Consider the following 19,651-nt stretch of genomic DNA (forward strand, 5'->3'; position numbering starts at 1 on the left):
CCTGTCTCTTTTGAGCATCTTTTCTCTCTCATTGCTTTCTGTCACATCTTGTCCTTAAAGGCATTAATGTTCACCTTGTTGATGACAATGGCTGTGTCCCGAGAGCTACCAATATTGACTTTGCAAGACACATGTTCATCATGGGCTGAGATCTGCTGCCCTTGATGGCAAAGAGTTCAGCACCTTTGTCTTTTGTTAAAGAAGTCAAAGAATGGTAATACAAAAAGCTTTTCCCTAAAATCCTACAACACAGAATTCTCTCATGGCATTTCAAGGATTACTGTAATTTTCACAAAGACTGTAAGCATAACAAAGACATAATTGGGGTTTCCCCAACAGACTTAAAAATAGGCCTGATTTTGTTTTATTCTAGGATTAAACTGAAAGACATCTCTTGAGACTGAGAAAACAGCGTGGAAAAGCAGCATTTACATATTGGACATTGTAATTATAGGACTGGTACTGTAAGTTTGTCATACAGAAGACAGAGGAGAGACCTGTTCTGTTCCATTTGTCTTGAGAAATTTTTGCCGGGAACAATGTGTCCATTAAAAAAACCCAGTTGAAGAGAGCCCAGTAGAGAACAGTAAAAATATCAGATAATCAGTCAACATGGCCAGTGAATGTGTTAAAAGAATATACTTTTATATAGATCAGAGAAAGCAAGATAAATGTGGGATATGGTAGCAGTCTTAGGATAAGTAAAAAAGTTATTACAAAGAAAGAAAAAATTGGGCAAATTGTCAGCAAAGAAGACTGAAGTTGAATGTAAGAAATAAAACCAAAGAGGCTGGTAAGAGAATCCTGTTCAGTGGGGGAATGTAAAAGCAAGGCATGCACACCTAGCCTGGTGAAAGTGTAAGCTTAAGCCTGTTTCAGAGGAGGGAGTAGGTGGCCACTTGTGGTCCCTGGCAGGTTTATGAGTCGTAGTGGCAGCTGGAGAACTGAATGAACAGGCACCTGCCAAAATCACCTCTGGGAAGTGCTTTTCTTATCAATCATCTAGAAATATTGTTGCTGTTGTATCATGCTGATGTGACGTTTACTTTCTGTCACTGACTCAAACTCCATGATTGCTCCTAGAAAAATGTATTCTTGGAGCATAATTGCGTTATGATTTCAGAAATCCAAAGGAATGTCTTGTTTTAAGTTCCATAAATTCTTATAACTTGTTCTAATCCATCTTTTGAACCAGCTGAGAAATGCCTCTTGCAGGAGTTATTCCTGGTACTTACTTGTCAGTGAAGGAAACAAGATGAACAGGACTCATGGGAATTCAACAGAAAAAACAAAGCAGCTAGTATTGATTGCCACAATTTAGCAGGAGGCAGTGCCCCAGGCCCAGATATGGCAGTCTAGTGTCTAGTCTGGCAGGTAGGTGCTTCTGATGAGAAATTTGGAGAGTAATAGGAAATATAGAATTTCCTGGTTTGCATCCAGACCCAACATTTGGGTGACATTGATGACCATAATATTAAGCCATAGCTGATTGAGGTGATGCACTAATACTGCTTGGTGTTTTTTTTCTCCATTGCAAGCCTCCATAGAGCTTTATAAAGCAAATAGCATTTTGCAGGCTTTCTAAGCTGGTTTGCTTTTTGCATGCAGTTCTATACACTCATATACCTCCTGTAACCATTGCTGCACAAACATGCAGTGTTTGGCAAGAGGTATAAGAAGAGATAAGGTTTTATTAGGCCAACCATTACAATTTGTAGAAATTGTTCTCATAAGCAGTAAATTCTTTCAGGCTGACAAGCCCTCAGGAAGTTCTGAGGAATAAGGGCATTTTCCTTTGGATATGACACAGAAATTCAGAAGTATCTTTAGGCCTATTAGTCACCATTTTGCAAGGTGATGTCAAGGCAATATTTTAAAGGCATTATTTTTTGCTTTCCCAGCTAGTGGTTTTCTTTATCCGATGGTTATTCAGAGTGATAATGTATGCTTGACCTTTGGTTTGGGAAGGGAGAAAATAAGGCCAACACCTCCATCTGTATTTGCTTCCCCATTAGCATTTCCTTTCTTTATAAATCACTCGCAGGTCTAATGCTGCCCTAACTGTTGAGAAAAGACAGGCTGGAGAAATCAGCGGGTGATCAGGGAAGCATTAGAGGTGATGGGCTGCTGCTTCAAAAAGCACTTGCATAAATAAATCTGCATCAGAGGGCAGAAGGGAAATGAAGCTGGAAATCTGGCTGTCTGCCTGCACTCCCCGGGCCCTCGGTAGTGTTACTGCTAAGTGGGAACAGGCAGTAGTGATTTTGCTTTCCTCTCTTCTCTTTGAACATGCAGTGGGAAACCAAGGAGTCTATTCAATAGAAAACCTGGTCAACACCGGCAGCAAGAGGCATTCCTTTAGCCCAGGAGATCCCAAAATGCAAGGACAGACTAAAAGTTAACTTCCCCTCATGCCCTGCTGTTGTCTGATGATCTTTGACCTCCATGGTTTTCCTCCATTAAAGTCACTGCTCAGCCTCTGGCATGTAAAACACTTTACAGGAAAGTTGTTTCAACATAATTTTTCATATTCTTTGCAAAGCTGGGTGGTTCAGACAGTATTGAGGTCTGATGCATTGAGGTCTCTAGCTCCATAAAGACATCAACCCTTTCCAGAGGCAAGTGAGCTTGGAACAGCTTTGTACAGAGCAGAAGACTACAGGGGATGCAAATGGCATGGGGGATAAGGCATGATCAGGGACAATTCAATTATATATGACAACAAAATTATTATTACAGCAAAAGCCAGGTGAAGTGGGGTGATTAATAATGACTGTTGTGGGCAAGAGGGAGAGAAGTAAGAAGCAGTAGGACACAGGAGGTGCAGAGGACCAAGGGAAAAAGATTGGGATTGCTCTGTAAGCTGACACCATGCTGGAAGCAAAGGGATACCCTGCAGACAAGAAGAATGATTTAAGTTAAAAAAAAAAAAAAAAAGAAAGATTTTCAGATTTGGACTGGAAGAAATGAGTCTGATTTGGAGAGCACCAGATATCAGCAAATTAATTAATCAGGTAGCAGAGCTGATGTAAGCATGCCATCGATTAGACCTGACATTGATGTCATACTAAACACCATCACAGAGCAGGATTTCAGTTCTCTGAGTTCCTAAAATATTTCCTTCAGGCTGTACATGATTCTGCATTTAAAGAAGAAAAAGAGCAGGCTTTCTTTCTTTTTTTTTTTTCCCTTTCCTGAGCTTTGAAGTAAAGTAAAGTCACTTCATTTAGTTTCTCTCCCATGGCTCCCTCCTGGATAGCTTTAAAAAGATACTTTCAAAAGTACTGAGGTTTAATGATCTGACACTTCTCCCACTGAAGTCAATGTTGAAATTCCCCCTGAATTCAGGTTCTAAACAAGCTAATGAATAGGGTGAAAAATAACTACAAGATATGTGAAATTGAGGCTATAACCAATGGGGATTTTCATTTCGGTTCCAGTAGAACAAGTTTTAAAATAAAAATAGAAGCCATGATACCCATTTCCTAGATGACTGCCTGGATGCTCAGATTCCTGGTCATTTTAGATATCAGCATTATGATCACTTATTTGCCCTCTGTCAATCAATCAACTAGAGAAGAAAAGGTCTAGATTTCAATTCAGGAAAGAATGAGACATTTTTGCAATAAAAAAAAAATTGCATTGCTGAGCAAACCACCTCCACCAGCTCCCTTTATGTTTTGGTCTACTTTTGTTCACACATGTCCTGGCAGGTGTAAGCACCATTTTGTGGGGCAGAAAACACATCAAAATAACAAACAAATATTTTGATCAAAACAACATTTCATCATGCAATACCTTTCAAAAGAAAAGATTCCTTCCCTGCTCCTTCATGTCATGACCTACACAACACTGATAGCAATAAATGCTGAAACAGAAAATGGAATAAAAATCCCCAAATTTTCTAAAAGTTCTGGATTTCTAATTTTCAAAATAAATGAGGCATCACCCATAAAGATGAAACAAATCTTCCAGGCAGACTTATTATTACCTTGTTTTTCAGTCCATGTTAAGATGCCTTGATTAGTAGCCTCTCTTTCAGGCAGTTATCTAATTTGTGTGGCCAGCTTTTATAGCTCTGATGAGTCACTCACCTGCACTTTTCAAATGAGTTTTCTGTAATTACTCACAAGCAGACAGCAAGTTTGGGATGCTTACGGCTGATTGAATACAGGTGATTGCATATATGCATTTAAAGACACAAGAAACAAGTAATTACCTTGTAGAAATATTCCAAACCTTCCAAATGCTTATGGACATAAGTAAGATTCAGCACCTCTTCTCCTTTTAGCTACTTGTGTCTATCAACCTGGTGAAGAAAATACATATTCTTCATTAAAAATTCCATCTGTCTGCTGTGAACCATGAATTAAGAAAGATGAAGACAGCCTTCCTCTGTTATGGAGGGGAAGTGAGTCAAGGAAAGGAGATGCCTGAAAACCTGCAAGGGCATGATATTAAACAAGAGATACAAGTGTGCTAGATGATTTTTTCTTTTTTGTAAATACATGCAAGGAACTATAAAAAGTCAGTAATGAATAGGCTGAATAAATAGTTGCATGCAGGATTCATGCCATTGCCTCATTAAGGCATCTGCTGATATTTACCAGCTCGCAATGGCACAGTTAATGCAAAATGTGTAATTTCTTTCCATATTACCTTTCCAAATAATAGATATTACTCTTAATGGGAATATCACAGAAATGAAAAGCCAATAGTAAGTGAAATTTTCACAGTGTTATGGTGCTAAAGCAGTGTCAGCACCAATTTAAAAGTGTTTCCATTTAAAATTTAATGAATATGGTCAGACACAGGAAAGCAGCATAAATGCTGTGCTGGTCAAGCAATGTCCAGTTTTCTTAATTGGCTTCAGGCCTGATTTAAATTCTATCCAATTCAATGGAAGTCCTTCCAGTCACTTCACTGGATGGTACCTCTGGTCCCCAATGCTCCAGTGTTATGTGCCTAGAAAATACATTAGATTAGTGGTAAAAGCTGTTATGTATCCAAAGGGTCATTTACTTCTCTCTCATGTAAAGAGAGTGATTTTCTGAACATGAATAGACTGAGTTTGTGAATATTAAAAATTGCTGTTATGCACTCCATAATTTATCACTCAAATTGCACCTTCAGCTATATTGGGTATGCTTGAGGATCCTCAAAGAGGGTGTGATTAAGTACTCAGTAAGTTAACTAAGAGCCTGGCTTCTCATTTCCTCACATCTGGAGGGATCATTTACATTTTCCAGCTTTATTACTTATTTCTAGAATATTTGCAAGGTCACAGCATCTAGGAGTCTGAAGCTACATACGTGGACCTAAACTAGTTAATGATTTATAAGCTCAGAAAAAAATTAAATTCATCCCTATCTCAAGGAACTTATAGTCCAAGGAGAAGGAGAAGTGAGCAAGGGTGGTACAGGAGGTTCAGAAGTGAGTTGCTGGCTGGTATAACAGGCAGTAGCCTCAGCACTCCAGCAACAGACACATTTTGCCAAATTGCTGCTTTGTTTTAATGTCATGGACATCATGGCAAAGCTGCTTTTCCAAGAGGGCTTGAGGGAGATCTGTGAAGGAGCTCTGGGTTTGTGTTCAGGGAGCACCTCCCATGGCTGGGAATGACAGCTCCAGCTTGAAAATCTACCAAGAGATGGACTGCAGGCTGGCAGCTGGGGTGATCAGAGTGGGGAACAAACCTTCCAGCACCCAGTCAGCAATGACACATTACATTGTTTTAAACCATTTGAGACCCTCAGGTGAAAGGCATTATATGATTACAAATAACCCTGAAAAGGCAAATGCTGAATGTAAAGCTGGCAATGGTGCTTCTGGAGGAGGCAGGGTATGCACTGTGGCCTCTACTGGTACCTCTGCAAGTCTGGTCAGCTTGTTTGTCCTGGGTGAGTGTTCCCTTTCCTGTCCTGCTTCTTGTTGTCTTTAATAATTAGAAAATGAAATAGATGTAATGCAGTGGATGCATTATTTTTTGAGAAAATGGACTTTCTTCTGTGCAGTAATGACAGATATTACAGTTCTTATTTGAACCTGTCTTGATTTTAGTTTTGTGATGTTTATTTGATCATTAAAATGTAGGCTAGTGGGAATATGAAGCAAAAATCAGCAATGTACCTTGAATTTAAATGTATCTTTTGTTTTTGATGGTAGTTTTCATTTGTGACCATGGGAAAAAAACAGCTCAGAACTCACAATACAGGTCATATTCTCCAAAATGTGTTTAAAAAGCACAGATTATGTACTTCAGAAATTCCTGTGTAAATCTTGACAATTTTGACCTCTGTAATCCTCAGGAAGCCACATTTTACATAGCTCTAGACGACACATATTCTCAGGACCAAATGGTTCTGGATGACCCCACTGCCAGTCCCAGTAAACTCTCCACCATTTGCTCTCCATACTTTCTCTGTACCTCAGGCCAAACCTAAAACAAGTTGCTCTGAGCCTTATGGGAAATGAACCTGACTTATGGTTATTCACTCTGTAAATAAACTATTAACTCCAAGGCAAGGGTTCAACATAGATACATGCAGTCATTTTAATGCTTTTGGCATTATAATTCATGTGCCTGCTATGTAAGCATATGTGCAGAAAATTGTGTGGACATATCTGTGGAAATCCCTGACCTTCTAAAATGAAAGGGAATCTTACTGAAGATTCTAGTAGGAATAGGTCTCTCATTGTTCCTTAAGCTGATTACCACCAGTCACACTGGTGACAGTTTGCTACCCTTCCAGTTTCCCTGGAAAAGCAGGACTGATAGATAGCTCTTCCATTACCAACAACATCACAACTCTGGTGTGGTTTGAAATGTGTTTAGGCATCATTTCCTTCTCCTGGTAAGATCCTGGGTGCAAGATAAAAGTAATTAATTGTTTAATGAGGTTGAGAGAATGATGCACTTGGCAGGGTTTCATGTATTAAGCTTTGAGTTGTGCAGAGAGGGTTTAGTCCTGATAGAAAATATACACCTGTAACTTGTGAATGACTTACTGGAAATTGTGGGTGCTTGATCTCTTACACAGCCTCCACTTGGAGCTCTCCCCTGGAAAGCAGTAGCTTGGCAGGGCTGAGAGAGCAAGCAGTTTGTGTAAACCATTACATATGCAAACTTGTCATTTTGGTTGACAAAAAGAGACAGTGGGAAGAAAATAATTAGAGTAACCATGCTGAGTGTCCTCATCAAAGGAAAAAAAATCAAACTTAAAAATGTGTGGGTTTTTTGGTTTTTTTTTTTTTTTTGGTTTTTTTTTGTAATCTTCAGACTAACAGAAAAAGAGGCAATGAGAAAACAGAGATTTGTGGCAGACTGGAAGTCCTTGTTATCAACCCTCAGCCCTGAGATGGAAAAAAGAATTCCTGCAACTGGATTCTTCACAAGTAAACTCTGATTGCTAATTATTTGCTAAATTTCCTGCTGATGTTCCCTGAGTGTAGGCAGGCTTGATGAAAGTTTCTGATGCTTGTCTTGTCAGCAGGAGAGAAGAAAAAGTGGGCCAGATTAGTTCAGAAAGGACCCTCACTGCTCATCACTTACATTTTCCCTGAACATGCATTGACACTTGTCTGCCACCAGCTCACAGCATCCCATCCACCTTCCTTCATCATGGACATTTGAAGTACAGCTGCTCAGCTTCTCTAAAAATGTATAGCAACAAAAAACTGAAGAAAACAAAAGCTGATATCATGTCACCCATCTTCTACAGTCTCAAGCAGAGAGGAGAACTTGTATGTCAGAAAATCATTGTAACAGGTACAGTCACTTTTACCCATCACCTCTGCTCACACTCATCAGCCAAACTAAAAGTAGTAAATTATCACTGTCCAGTGTTATTTAATCTTTGGTACTTAGATGTTTCCCTGCACATTGCTATCTGGAGACCTCCTAAGACCATATTTGCAAGACTCCTGTAAAAGTATGATGCACTTATGTAGAGAGAGGTCTGTGGTATCAGACAGAGGTCAGTTTTACAATGACATTGAATGATAACTACTAAAATTGCATGGGAGGAAAATTGCAGAGAAGGAGCAGGGACTGGAATCTGAGTTGTCTGTGCCACATGGAGGCCTCTGTACAGTCTAAGTACATAAATAATCACACCTGGTCTCCTTTTTCTTCCTGATGAATATTATTCCATGCCATGTGGAAGGGTTTTAGTGGGAGGAAATTAGAGGATATTTCTTGTCCTCTTCTCATTTTATGTCAGCTACCATAATTAGGTGATAGTCTTACAGCTATCCCTTCTTGGGAAAAAGAAGAATCAGTATTTTGGGGGTTGTGTGAGAGATCAGCTAGGCAGACTTAACACCTATAAATCCATGGGTCCTGATGGAATGCACCCATGGGTACTGAGCGAGCTGGCACATGTTGTTTCTCTGCTGCTCTTCATAATCTTTGAAAAATCATGGAGGATGGGAGAGGTGCCTGATGAGGAATGCCAGTGTTACTTCTATCCTCAAAAAGGGCAAGAAGGAGAACCCAGGAAACTATCAGCTAGTCATCCTCACCTCCATCCCTGCAATGATTATGGAAAAGGTCATTCTTGAGGTCAAGAATATAAAAGAAAAGAATACAAAAGAAAAGGAGGTCATCAGGAATAGTCAGAATGGATTCATCAAGAGGAAATCACACTTAACCAATCTGACAGCCTTCTGAGAAGACATGGCAGCATGGGTCAGTGAGGGAAGAGCAGTGGGTGTTGTCTGCCTTGACTTCACAAGGGTTTTTTGACACTGTCTCCCACAATACCCTTGCAGGTAAGTTTAGGAGCTGTGGGTTAGATGAATGGATGTTGAGGTGGATCAAGAACTGTCTGAATGGCACAGCTCAGAGGGCTGTGACCAGCAGAGCAGGAGGCCTGTAGTCCATGGCATTCCATGGGAATCGATAGTGGGTCCTGTCTTACTCATTTTGTTTATCAACGGTCTGGACAATGGGATAGAATGTACCCTCAGCAGGATTTCTGGTGGTACAAAACTGGGGAAGTGGCTGATAAACCTGAAGGCTTTGTTGCCATTCAGTGGGACCTTGATAGGCTGGAGAGTTGGGCAGATGGAAACTTACTGAGGTTCAGCAAGGGCAGGTGTAGGGTCCTGCACTTGGGGGGGGAATAACAGCAAGTGCCAGCACAGGTTGGGGACTGACCTACTGAAGAGCAGTTCTGAATAAAACTCCTCATCTTTCCAATCCAAATAACATTGCATCTTCCCTGTATCTGAGAAACAGTCACATACATAGTCATACTGTTCAGGTGCATTTGAAGAGCAAATAGAAAATATCTGAAAGGAAGTTTGGCATCCGATCCAAGAACAAATTTTTGTCATTTTTAAACAGACAAACTGATTACTTGTGAGTTTGTAAGGAACTTATATGAAAACTTCCAAAAATCTTATACTATCATAGTTTTTTATGCCAATAAGATCAGTTGAGACAGATAAAACAAGCAACAAAAATTTATAGCAGTCAGAAAGAGTTGCCCTACTGAGAAGTGATGATGCAGTGAATTAATGACTTAGTTTATTATTTTTCTCCTTATGACTTTTCATTAGAGGGGCTAGCTCTATAGACACAATTTTATTCAGATCACATAATGTTCAGTGCATTAGGTTTAATGGGCCTACTTCAAATGAGATTAAAGAAGTCATATTTTAAAAAAAGTATGCTGGAATGACTAAAAAGATCTGACTTATTTTTATTTTCCTTAACTTTTATGTCTAGAATTTCTTCTGCCATGAGAATTAGAAGAATTACCTTTTTTCATCTAGTTAGTATAATTTTGGAGGCTTTAGAACACTGTGCATTCTTTAAAAGAAATGTATCATGTATTCTGACCCTTCTGAAGTATTTGGAAGGACTGAACAAAAGAATGGGAATTAGTTATTTTTGAAGTTTGTTTACAAAATGGAGGCTTTCTCTGTCATGTGACAGAAACCCAGGCACTAAAATTAGGACATAGTTTTTGCCCTTAAGCTGCTTTCTGAAGCAAAATGGTGTAACAGAACACCTCTGATGAAAGTCTTGGGCAAAGAAAGGGCATTATTGTGATCCCACTTTGTATCAGCTATTGCATTCTTGAATTCACATTTGCAAATCTGTGTAAAATATTATAGATAAGCAGCTAGGATCAAAAGTTACTGGGGCATTATGGAAGTGCTACTAAAGCCGCTGCTTGAAAAATCCCATTTTAGTGCACCTTCATCTAAATTCTTGCAGCATGGTGCCTGGGATAATCTATACATGCTTGAGAAACTGTCCATAGTTTTTCAGATCCTCAGAACACATTCATTTTAAAGTTAAGATCAAGAAAAACAATAAGAATTTACATATTCTCATACAAAACTAATCATACCCTTATATGTTCTGTTGATCATTCCTGCAGAGAAAAACTTTTTCCCTTCTAATACACCAAAACAAAAATGCTCAGTGTGTGTCCCTCCAGACTGTGCAGAAAGTGCTAAAGGGAGAGTAAATATTTAACTCCCTTTCCCATGCATCTCTTTGGGGCACAGCATGGTCCTGTAAGTCCCCTGGTTGTCTAACAGTGACCACAGTGTGCCTTGGGCTCCCCTCAGGAGCACCTGGGGACAACATCCCTACACTCCAACCTTTCCACTGCAGGATGTGGCCTCACCTCTGTCAATCTGTGCCTAAGGGTGTGGCTCAATCTCTCCTGAATTTGTAGGCTGTGTTTCCATCAGGGTAAGTTTTGCTCTCGCCTGCCATATAAAGATTTTGTAGTCAGTCCTACAAAGAAATTGGAAGGAAGCTAATTCTTTTGCTACTACCAGAGCCTTTTCATTTATTTCTTTTGCTGCCTGGAGGAGGTTTTGTTCCAGGCTAAGGCAGACCTCAGATCCCATTATTTTTCCCTGCATTTTTCCCTCAGGGTTGATCAAAAGTTCAGCACTTAAGATGAGGAAAGCCACAGGGTTCTTGGCAGAGCTGGCCCACTGCACAGCAGCAAAGTGAGAGGCACAGGTTTGCTTGGTTCATTGCTTACCAAGTCATGCCACATCACAACTAGAAAACTATTACTGTATCTAAGAGGAGAAAGAAATGACTTCTTAATTTAAAAATGACTTTTCTGTGTTAGGGATTTGACAGGGAGGATTGAAGGACTAGAGGAGATAAAGTGTTGCTCTGCCGAAAAAAATAATTTTGTAAACATGAAATATTGATCTGGCATGTATTGTGTGAGTGCTTGCTGTATGTGTATATTGAGTTCCAAATGTTGAGCATTCAGAAAAGCTAAGTTAGAAAAATCACTCACGGGGATATATACACAGAAGTCCACAATCTGAGCTGGTTTTTTTTTTTCATGGAAAAGCATGAAATGTTTATCTAGACAGGAAGAAATTTCTCTTCCATATAGCTGAATAAGGTTTTTTTGGCCACTAGTTTTGTGCAAGGAGGATTTAATGCTATCTAAAGTATCCTTAATCTGCATTTTTATGGTTAATTAATAGATCTGGTCCGAGAAGTACTTTTACTGGAATCTGTCTGCTGTTTTTTCTCTTTCCTTTTTGCTTGACTTCAATGGAAATTTCTTTTGCAGCCCTGAAAATGAGAACTTTTATACCCATGTATTTTTACAGCTCCCTAATTTACATGTGCTGCCTCTAATTGTTGCAAAGGGGCCAGACAGCAAAAACATCTTCAAGACTTCCCTATATTACCAGAGTTACATGAAATGGTCATAGTCTAAACGCACAGCAGACTCAGAGGAGTTTAATTAGGGATGTGCCATTAAGAGCATATTGATTTTTCACTTAAGAGGATTATTTCTTTGCTTTTTATAAATAATGTGCAACCTGCTCAAATTTGTAGTTCTACCTGGACCTCTCACCATTTAAAAACAAAAGGCTTAAGGTGCCTCTGTTTTTTGAAGCTCTAGTGCTTTTGCTTTCATGTCTTTCTTTCTGATCATGAGGGCTAGAAAAGTATTTCTGCAGATACACACATCTCAGATTCTGAAGGAATAAAATAACTCAAGAACTGATAATTTGAGAAAACAAGTGTGCAAGACTTATGAAAAATCAGAGAGAGCTGGTAACATGCAGGTTAAATACAGTATTTGGGTAAATCCTTTAATTCATGAAAATAATGATTTTCTAACAGACCACAAGAATTTTTCATGATAAGGGTACAATTTTGCCACCATTGCAAAAACACTGATATATATTAATAAGTCAGCTATGGAATTTTTATATGCAAATAATTTAAGCATTAACAATACAGTCACAATGACACTAGAATCAATAAATTATAAAAATTTTGAAAGTGTCTTTATAAACTTCTTTAAAAACTCTTCTTCTTTGTAGCCACCTATAAAAAAAGTAGAAGTCATGGTTTTCTAGCAATTAATACAGAGCTTTAACATAAAACAACTTCCATGTCTTCAAAAAAATGTAATCAAAGCTATAGCAATGACAGTTCAAGCTGAGGGAATGTTCTGCTCGTGTCTGGGGAGGAGGAGGAGGTGGGTAAAGATTGGAATCCCAGTTGTCAATGCTTCTCGTCTCTAGACAAGAATTATTCTTTCCCCAAAGTGTTGTGATTACAAAACAAATCTCAGCATCATTCATTTAAAGGATGCAGCACAATTGTTTGCCAAAGTATTATTAAACTTTTCATTCATGAAGAAAGGAATGATTGCAAAAGTACTAAAGGTGATAGCAGCCCCTGTTCATGATGGTGAAGAAGTGATGGCAGCTGGGGTTGTGCAGTTCAAGGAAAATTTGCCTCAAGGATGCAGAATATTTCTTCACATAAGATGCTAGAATACAAGGTCTGTATGAGCACAGATATTCTTTGGAAAGAGAAAACCACCATCTCTCACTGAGGAGTTTGCTATTCTTGTGGGGAGCAGGGCCACATGGACAGGTTGGTGCATGATGACCTCTGGACTGTTGTTCTTGTTGCTGACAGAGAGATGAAAGCAATTGCACCTCCCCCTGCCAGTTATCACTGCTGATGCACATCCATGAGCCAGGAACTTCAGGTATTTCCATGCTGCAGACAGAGCTTTTGTGTTGCTTTCCTGGAGGTGGCACAGTTCCTATCCAGGCACAAAGAGAGTGCTTCATGCTCACTCCCCTGGGAAGACCAGGTGGAATATGACCCTAAGATACTTCCTCCCCCCTGTTTTACAATTACTGTGAAGATCTGGAGTGGAGAGGCAGCAGTCAAATTATTAATTAGCACTCTGATGACTACATCTGCATTTTTAAGATTTCATTTTGATTTGCATGGGCCTGCAGAGTCAGCTGTTAAGTTGTAATTCAGCTGAGTTAAGTGTTTACTTGTCGTTTTTTAGAAGAGGGAGAGAAAAGATCTAACAGAATTGGGTCTTTGTCATTAGACCTAGAAAAAAATACCAGCCTAAAGGCTTCATTCATTAGTGAAGTGTTGGGGCCAACACTACCAAAAGAAAGGACAAATCTTTTACAAGTAGGTAAGGAATAAACAAATGTGCCTCAGAAGTGACACACAGATTAATGATGCACATTGAGATGTCATGCTAAGGAGGAAATTGGGCCTGAAGTGCATCTCTTGGTTGCCCTTTGGCTATCACTGAGCAGAGAGGGGGCACTTCCACCCAATGTATGATGTAACTTCATCATAGATTCACAGAGGAAATGGCATTTATGACTGAAAACAGAAAATATACTGTACACTTAGTGGATGTTTACTACTGTACTGGCAATATGTATGGAGCTTTAAATAAGTATTCTCTGGTGCCTTCTCTTTCCAAAGCCCTGACTTGCTTTCCAGATCGCCTCCCAAGCACTGCTGTGCCTTCTGGATGCAAAGCATTCAGGGGTTGCCTGAAAGTGCCATTCTGAGTGCAAACTCCTCTGATCAATGTTGTTTAGCCCATGACAGTGCACTCTGCCCATTGCTGTCTTAAAACAGATGATCACAAGCATCCTTTGAACTCCTTCCTGTGGTTAGCTGACTCAAAATCAGAAGTGAAGACTAAAGGAACATGTCAGTTGAAAGCAAAAGCAGCTTTTCCATTGACATTTGGAAATGTGAAAGTCCATCTGCATTGTCTCAAAAAAGGTTACTCTTACAATACATGTTACATGGGTAGCTACAGTGTTTTCCCTCATTAACAGGAGAGCAAAGTTGAGAAGATCCATGGGCAGGATCTGGGAGACTGATATTAATTTCTGTATTGATATATACTCTTTATAGTCTTGGATGAAATTTATAACCACTATGCACTTCCAAGTCTGATCTAAAATTTGGGGGAATGGCAGATTCCCACCTCAGAGTGATGATGTTTAAAGTAGTTAAAGCTTTTCTTTGGATGAAACTGAAAAAATGAAACTTTTCCTGGGAATTTGTCCATGTCTTCCTTGCATCAGGAATTAAATCCTTTCATAACTAATTTTTTAAGGAGATCCAGAGAGTATTGCTAAAATAAACCAAAAATCATAGAATCACAATCATTTAGGTTGGAAAAGACCTTTAAGATTATCAACTCCAACTGTAAACTTAACACTGCCAAGTCCAGGACTAAAGCATGTCCGTGGGTACCACATCTTCACATCCTTTAAATACCTCAAAGGATGACAACTTCTCTGGGCAGCCAGTTACAGAGCTCAACAAACTTTTTGGAAGACATTTTTGCTAATATACAGTTCAAATCTCTCCTGGCACAGCTTTGAGGCTCTTTCTTCTCATCCTACTGCTTGTCTGGGAGGAGAGACCAGTCCTCACCTGGCTACAGACTCCTTTCAGTGAGTTGTAGAGAGCAGTAAGATCTCTCCCCAGCCTCCTTTTCTCCAAACTGAACACCCCCAGCTCCCTCAACTATTCCCCATAACACTTGTGCTCCAGACCCTCCACCAGCTCTGTTGCCCTTCTCTGGACTTGCTCCAGCTCCTCAATGTCTTTCTTTACACGAGGAGCCCAAAACTGAGCACAGGATTTGATGTGTAGCCTCACCAGTGCAGAGTACAGGGGGACAGTCACTGTCCTGCTCCTGCTGGCCACACTATTGCTGATCCAGGCCAGGTGCCATTGGTCTTCTTGGCCACCTGAGCACAGCTGGCTCATGTTCAGCTGCTGTCACCAGCATATGCAGGTCCTTTTTTGCTGAGCAGCTTTCCATTCAGTCTGCTCCAGCATGTAGTACTACCAAGGGAATGGCATGAAGTTGTGTTAGGGAAGATTTAGATATCAGGAAAAGGTTCCTCACCCAGAGGGTGGCTGGGGCCTAGAACAGCTCCCCAGGGAAGTGGTCACAGCACCAAGCCTGACAGAGCTCAAAAAGCATTTGAACAATGCTCTCAGGCACATCTTGTGACTCTTGGGGATGGTGCTGTTGGACCAGAAGTTGGACTTGATGATCCTTGTCTGTCCCTTCCAACTCAGCTTTGTGATTCTGTGATTGGCTCCTGATGAATTCACAGTAACCTGCTGGCCACTCCAAAGTAATTATATCTGATTTTTCATGAATTGTAGACTTTTCTTCCTAATCTGTAATGGAAGAACTTTGGAATCTCAACATTTTTCAATAAGGGAAACTGTCTAATGCCAGAGTAGTGTTATAAGGATAGCAGTATTTGTTATTGTAAAATGTTCAAATACTGTGGAAATTAAAATTCCTAATAATAGAGACTAATCCAAAACTGCACCATGAATAAACTCTTTTATTAAGAACAAAAAGTTTTCACTATAATTATTACAGTAGGGACCTGCATGGACCAATTACATCCCCATATTTACATGCACTATCATATTGCTCATTTACATTGAAATTAATCACATTTACTCCCAAATCCTTACCTTTAGCACTGATTCCAAACAATACATCATTTATACACTTGATTTTTTCTTACTCAACTGAGCTTAGGAATTCAAATTCTCAGATACTTGAATATACAATTCATATATGTACAGCACTTTTGATGAACATCATTAAAATGCTTGTTCTTTTTAATCAATTGCTCAAGAATTAGAGTGCTCTTGAGCTGTAACACTGTGTTCCCCTTTGCTTGGGCAGATAAAACTACATGGGACAGAGAGTATGTAATTATTTACATTGCTTATACCAGAAATAATTTTCTAAAGAGGTTACTGTATTATGAGAGTATTTAATGAAGTACTTTCAGCTTTTGTGCAATTAATGCAAATTTATGTGATGATCTACTATTTTACCAATCACTGACTCTGTGCATTTTAATTTTCTATCATCCCCTTTTTACTGAAAAAAACTTGTTTGCATTATCCTCTTGACTGAGTTTAAATACAGCTGCTTTGAAATTTGCAGTTTGTGTTCTGTGGGAGGACCTACAATTCCAAAAAATCAGAAAGAAATTCAGAACAGAAGAGGGAACATCTCCAAATTTCCCTTGGAAAGGAAGCCTGGATGAGGAGCAAAGGCTGAGATCTCATTCCTTAGTTGGCTGAATGACAGAGCTATATTGACCACAGATACTTGTTCTGATGCCTTTCCTGTTTGGTTTGCCATGCCTCAGGAGAGCTTGGTGTCAGTGAGTCTGGTTGAATGAGAAGGTGTTTGAGGAAGAAACACCAGTGCTGTGACAGAGCTGGTGACTGCACTGCACAGCAGCTGCAGTGTGGGCACAGTGTAAGTCACCTTCTCTGGCCTCATGGGCCAGCAGTGCTCTGCAGAGAATGGGTGTGTGTGCTGTGCCTGCTGTTCAGGGGGCCTCAGGTGGTAAGGCATATTAGTATTTACACTCATGAACAGGGATCTACCTGTGAGAATCAGCAAGGTCTGAATCACAGTGCTGAAACACATTTTAATGGCAGCACAATTAAATTGACTTTAGATCTATATTCATTGTGACACAACTGCAGTGCTTTCTATTAAGGGAAAAATAAAGTACATATTTTTGCCCACCCTTTCTTCTTATTGCTTAACCTGGAGTATTTTCATTCAAACAGGATTACAATCCAAGCCTCCTTCCATTTTTTTTTTCATTCCCTCCATTCTTCTACCTCAGGCATGTGAAGCAAGCCTACCTTTGCATATAGCCAAACCCACTTTTTTACAAGATTAACTTATTCTCTACAGCCATACCATTACTCAGTATACAAGCTGATAACCATAACACTTTTTTTTTTCCATTTCCATCATTTTTCCTGTCTATACCAAGCAGATCTGCAGAGCTTACACCAAGCTTCAATCCCTTGACTAACACAGCAGTATTTTGCTACAATTTTGTGGTCATGGAAACTAACGGACAGTGCATTGTTTAGTTGTTTTCTGCATGCAGATCTAAATTACCCTGCTGAAATACACTAGCCAGATAAATCCATCTTCCTTTAGGCATTTGTCAGAAACTGGAAATTGCCATTAAAATATCAAAACTGTGCATCAGCTGAGATAAAACTTCTTTCCACATTTTAAAGACTTGCATCTCGCTTGCTGTAAGATGTTTCTCCTGTTTTCCCATCAGTTCAGAAAAGTGAAGCAAAGATAATTAATTTTCTTTACTGGTAACTCAGCCACTCCCTTTCCAGCCCTTTCCCTTGGGGTGAAAGCAAGTCACTTGTCTCATCTGACATCCTCCCATCACCTGCGCTTCCTTTGGTGCTTTTAGTTGCATCAGCATATTGCTGCCAGTCTCCAGCTATCCAACTGCATTTCTTAACCAACTCACATATACTTTCTCCCCTGTTGTCCCTTATGCCAGGGTATTTGCATAGTGAAATTCTTGGACTCTTACAGATCCTTCCTTAAAAGATCACCCTTTGCTGCAAGGCTTATATTATTTCTCACTAGTCTGGCCAGGAGTAGACTGAGGTCACTGCTTATTATCCAAGCCAAAAATATCTTATCTTTTTCATACATTTCCCTTTGGTTTTCTATTCTTTATTTCATCTTTTGCAATTAAAATGTGAACTTATCTGGGTGTGAGAGGCTTTTGTTCTCTGTTTGTGTAGCGTTTAGTACAAGGCTTTTGGGACATGCGAATTCCTAGACCCTGCAGTAATAAAAGAATAAACACTTACAGATAGGGTAAAGTGTGATAGTGAAGGTAGAATTATCTCTCAAACAAACATTATACATCCCAGAAACTTAGGGCTACCCTCGACTTCAGAAAAATGTGGTAATATTAAGTCACCAAACAATGTCTGTCTGTTTGGACAACCTTAGTCCTGGTGTGACACTGTGTAATAACAATATGATTACGGCATTATAGGGATTTAAGCTGTCATTGACTGAAACTGATTCATTTTTTTTCTGTCCCCTGAGGACTGTCAGAGCAAGAGCAATGTCTAGGGGTAGCCAAGGAGAGATCTCCTGAGGACCTCCCCAAGCAACACTTTTTCTTTCTCTGACTGATGAATTAGAAACTCACAGCTCGATGACTAACAGCAAAAAAGGACATAATTCCTAAAATAATTACATTGAAAATGTCCTATGGAAAGACTTCAAAGGATTCTGATGATATATGAATAATGAAGAGTCTGTATTTTATAACAGAAGTCATTAGGGATAAATAAAAGTCTGACAGAAGGTGTAAAAGGACCAATTTTCAATTAACTCTAACTCAAACTAAATAATGGATTTACTTGTAAATTCTCAGAAAATCCATTGCATACTCTGTAAGTAATGCAATTTTCAAACAATGAAGTATATTTTGTGCATAGCAAAGTGGATCCCTCCTTTAAGTGGAAATTTCATTTCAGTCTGAACTTTAGAGCAGTGCTGGGCACCTTCATAATTCTCCTCCTTCACTCTATCCACAGAGTGAAAATAGAAGATTAATAGAAGCCTACAAGGAAACCTGATATATCATCAGGGAAAAAACTTGACACATAAAGAGAGTTTCATGAATCATGAAAATACATTTCAATAACTAAGCTAGAAGGAAAAAAAAATGCAACCTTGATTGGCCAATTATAAAATTATAAATGACTGCACTTTTGAGAACGCTCCTATGGCTTCAGTGGAAGTTTTTAACTAAGCCTGATGGAATTCTTGTGTTAGTATTTCAGCACAGACTTTCCATGCTGTCTGATGTTGCTCTCATACTTCTGCTTAAAAATTTACACTAAAAATTCTTCTGGAAATGCACATGGTTTAAACATGGTTAAACAAAATGAAGAAACAAATTCATAAACACAATGCATGGCAATCCTGCAGATTTCCTCCCCACTTCATTTCCTTTTCAGGACAGTCTTCCAAAAACATTTTCATCACGAACAGAAAGAAATCATATGCAAGCATAAAACTGTTATCTTGCAATTTTAACCTGTCTCTGGATTTTTGACAGTTTCTACATATTCTAAGCAATTATTTAATCTAAGTACAAACTGTACAAATTCTACGGGTTTTTTCACTATTGTATATCTATTACATTTCATGAATTGTGCTTAACAACATGGATGGAGCTGTGATAAACAACAGATTTGACAGATTTAATCAAAGACTATGCTGGGCATGTAGCAGAGGACAGTCTTTCTGTAGGAATCATAAGGTTATAATTTCCTGCTCTTTCTAGGATACAGCCCTAATAATTTATTAGCACATGGCCTGGTTAAGCTCTTTTATTGTTTTAGCCTGGCTTTCTTGGATGATGTAGCAAACCTCTGTCCTTGTGCTGTTGGTCTACTTGTCTGTCCTTCTTCCCTCTCTCAGAAACTGTT

The 19,651-nt window shown here is 39.2% G+C and overlaps 1 long non-coding RNA gene across 2 annotated transcripts; it reads left to right on the forward strand.

Annotated features, from left to right (window-relative positions):
• Window positions 1-5,822: 5,822 nt before the first annotated feature.
• Window positions 5,823-9,341, forward strand: LOC146438814 (uncharacterized). Of its 2 annotated transcripts, none has more exons than XR_014852124.1 (3): window positions 5,823-5,900; window positions 7,280-7,395; window positions 7,491-9,341. It is a non-coding gene; the product is annotated as an uncharacterized LOC146438814 (long non-coding RNA). The 2 variants fall into 2 exon arrangements; XR_014852123.1 differs by having other exon boundaries at window positions 7,494-9,341.
• Window positions 9,342-19,651: the final 10,310 nt, after the last annotated feature.

This window comes from Lichenostomus cassidix, chromosome 4 (assembly GCF_008360975.1).
Source record: "Lichenostomus cassidix isolate B80296 chromosome 4, HeHo_3.0, whole genome shotgun sequence".
NCBI classification, from domain to species: Eukaryota; Metazoa; Chordata; class Aves; order Passeriformes; family Meliphagidae; genus Lichenostomus; species Lichenostomus cassidix.